This window comes from Silurus aristotelis, assembly GCF_946808225.1.
Source record: "Silurus aristotelis genome assembly, chromosome: 6".
Taxonomy (NCBI): Eukaryota; Metazoa; Chordata; class Actinopteri; order Siluriformes; family Siluridae; genus Silurus; species Silurus aristotelis.
In genome coordinates, this window is record NC_139579.1 from 1,699,681 (window position 1) to 1,703,304 (window position 3,624).

At 41.9% G+C, this 3,624-nt stretch overlaps 1 protein-coding gene across 5 annotated transcripts in view; it reads right to left on the reverse strand.

Annotated features, from left to right (window-relative positions):
- Positions 1-1,898: 1,898 nt before the first annotated feature.
- The window catches only part of kansl1b (KAT8 regulatory NSL complex subunit 1b), a 48,196-nt gene continuing 46,470 nt past the window's right edge, over positions 1,899-3,624 (reverse strand). For all 5 annotated transcript variants that reach the window (XM_083545203.1, XM_083545199.1, XM_083545202.1 and 2 more), the window contains one exon: positions 1,899-3,624. This exon is cut by the window's right edge and continues 577 nt beyond it. The gene's annotated coding sequence lies outside the window, so the exon portion shown is untranslated.

Below are 3,624 nucleotides of genomic sequence, written 5' to 3' on the forward strand. Positions count from 1 at the left end.
TGAACTTCCAGCAGAAATAAAAAATGAAAAGAAGAGGAGAACAAAAAAGAGGATAAATTTTTCAGCTTTTCAGCTTATCACCTGCAGTTCTTACACACACACACACACACACACACACACACACACACACACACACACACACACACACACACACACAATTGAGTTATTATAGTCCTCCTGTAGACGTGACACGTGTTAGAAATAAACCTGTTTCTGATATTTGCGACTTTTTTTTATATCTTTACTGCACCTCAGCTTTATTCCTTTTTTATATGAAAGAAAAACTGAAAGAAAAAAAAACGGAAGGCCGTGGATGAGTAGGAACTTTACTGAGACGCTTCTTTTCCGATAAAGAGTCGCACGTTTAAAGTGACCACCAAGACAAAAAAACAACAAAAATACAATTTGATATGAAAGTGACCTTTCAAGCAGAAATGGATCAGTTATTAGCTCTGGATGTATTAAAGTCTCAGCTTGCATGCGGGTCAGCCCGGCCTGTAGGAGGCGCTGTGCAAAAAAAAAAGACGATTTCTATATAAGGAAGATCGCAATCATAAAATCCTTGATTAGAAACAAACCAGTGAATGTTGCATGATATTTACTGAGGTCTTTCAGACTCGAACTCATCAAGTCTGATCCACTCCTCAGATCACTGGAGATCTTTTTTCCTCTGGCCTTCAACCAAACAAGCCGATAAAATCCGCTTAAATCCCTGAGTCTTAAATAATTCATCACTAAACTACTGCGTTGTGCAGAAGCTCATCCGAACTGGAGTCTCAGAAGGTGCTGAATCTGTGTCCACCTTCTGCTGAACTTCTTTCTGATGAAAACAGCACTGATGCTCTGATGGATTCGATCGTGTGAACTCCCACAGGGAAAAGAAACACTCTCTCTCTCGCTCTCTTTCATTCTTCTTTTATGCAGAATGTGTTTTCGGTCCACTCTGAACTTTCCGGTTGTGATTGTCCTCACTGTAGTTGTGCGTTTTTATCAGTTACGTTACTCTCACTCTCGCTGCTGTGAACCTGGATTTGGAAATAAAGTCGGTATTAAACCCCCCCTCTATTACCTGTCTCCTCAGCTGTATGTGTGTGAGAGATCATTTCCAGACTAACACGTGTAGTGTCTCTGGTGTGTCTTCATTCTTTACACACCATGTTACATCACACACACCTACCTCAGCGTCCTGTATTCAGCTTCCCGAGACTTCATCTGACTACATGAGGAGCGCTCCAGGAACCTTGAACAATCTCACCTAATTACATTCTCCATATTATACACACACACACACACACACACACACACACACATTCTATGGACAAATGTTTATGGACACCTGACCATAAGATTAGTGTTTATCCTTATTTGCTCTTATAATGAGCTCCACTTTTCTGGGAAGATGTTCCACTAGATTTTGTGGAATTTTGTGAGATTTATTCAGACACAATGGTGTACTGATGTAGGTGAGAAGGTGAGGAGGCCTGGGGTGCAGTCAGCGTTCACATTCATCCCATAGGTATTCAATAGGGTTAGAGCAACCCATGTTAACCAGATCTTCATGGAGCTGGAACAGGTTTGGAATCTCTTAGAACACCAAATTGCTGGAGAGGTCAGGTGTTTTAATACTTTTGTCCATACACACAAAGCACACTTTCAGAAGATAGATATTAGGTTAGATAGACAAACACATTATGGGTATTTGGCGCCATCTAGTGGCAACATAAAATTTAAAATCTAACGCCCTCTAGTGGTTAGATAAAACACAACAAACAAGGCAGCCCCTTTTACTGCTGAGAAGAAAAACTGCAGGATCTGCAGTAAAACCGATCTTCAGCAGTTACAAGGTTTGAACGCAAAACAAAGATGGAGAATAAAAATGCTCACACACACAGGAGTGATACAATATAATTCACTTTTAATTTGGAGAAGCACAAACGCTGTCAGATTGGCCGATGATCCATACACCTTTATTTCCATAAAGAAAAGTTGTTAAATGTTTTTTTTGTTGGTTTTTTTTTTCCTTTTTTTTGTACGCGTCTTCTCGCTATACAATCAGGACAGCTACAGCTTCGAAAATCAAACACGGTAAAGAATCAAAAAATGTATTTACAAAATATACTCCTTTTTTTTTTTATAATACAAACTATTACATGCTAACTGATACACCATCACTCCTCCTAAACAAACCCCTCCCACTCCCCCTCAAAACCCCCATCAAATCCACCACATCAGGAACTGAGCGCAGGAAGGAAAACGAGCGACGTTCGGCCCCAGACAGCAAATCGAGCGGTGCGATCGCAAAGGGGGCGGAGCGTCGCTGGAGAAAACCGCCCCTGTCCGGGAGATGTGATTATTAATCCGGGAAAAAAGAACGCGGGAAACGGGCCAGTAGCTGATACTCTTTCTTCATGGTGATTTCTTTTATTACACCATACATCACACACACACACACACAAACACACACACACTTATGGGTGATGATTTGCGAAAGGGTTAAATAAAAAGCTGCTGGTTAACGAGAGCGAATAATAATAATAATAATATTAATATTAATCATAATGATGTAATAATTATTCTAATGATAAGAAGAACGTGTAGACACGGATCAGAGCGTACAATACTCTCATGGTGTAATAAACAGAATCGTCCAGTGGATTAAACAAAAACAAACAAAGGAACGGGGAAAAAAACGTGAGAACGGCGAACGGGGCGTGGTCTTCGTGTGATGTCGTGTCAACTCGAAAGCCGTGGGATCGTGAAGCTCGACGGCAAAGAAACGAAAGAGAAATCTAAATCTCAACCTGATTATAGGAAATGACGGGTTACGAATTCACGAACGGATATCCGCAGTGAAGTTGTAGCCCCGCCCACTTTTCTGAATTTGCAGTCCCTTGCTTGGCCACGCCCCCTAAAAAAACAAAAAAAACAAACCAAAAAAAAAAACACGAGTTGAACAAACAAAGGAAGACTGGGTTAGGAATCATTTAGGAGCTGTAATGAGCAACACTGACCACTGTGAGGTGCTGTTTCGACACGATCGGAATTAGTGCCTCACTTCATATATTTTAATAAACATAAAAGAAAGCAGAGGGAAAACATTCTCGCGTCGGCGTCCGTCAATTTGGTTCTAAGTGCCGCTGTGATGAAATGATGGACAGACAACAGACGAGTGCTCAGCATCAGAGTGCAAAAATACCGAGGAGACGGAGGATCGGAGCTGATTGACGCTCTGCTAAGGGGATTTCTTTCTTCAAGCGTTCAGGCAGCAGGAGGAAACACAAGCGACTGGGATTAAGTGCTGCAGTCGAATCGTTTCTCAGGATAAACGAGTATTAAGTGCGGGTTCCGACGCCGCCGAGCGCCGACACGTGATTTCTTCCCTCCTCCTCTTCCTACACGTATACCGGCGTGAACCGAAAGCTGATTATTAAGACGCGGAGACGCGAGAGATAAGAAGTGCTGAGGGAAAAAACAGAAAGGAATAATGATAAAGCGAATAATGAGGATGGAGGATGAAGACGTGTCTGATGCTCAGACGTTTGTGTGCGTGTTTGGGTTTCATCTTAATATCGGTATAATCGGGAGCTTGTAGTCGACCCGCTGGTGTCTTCAGTCCTGTTCTGA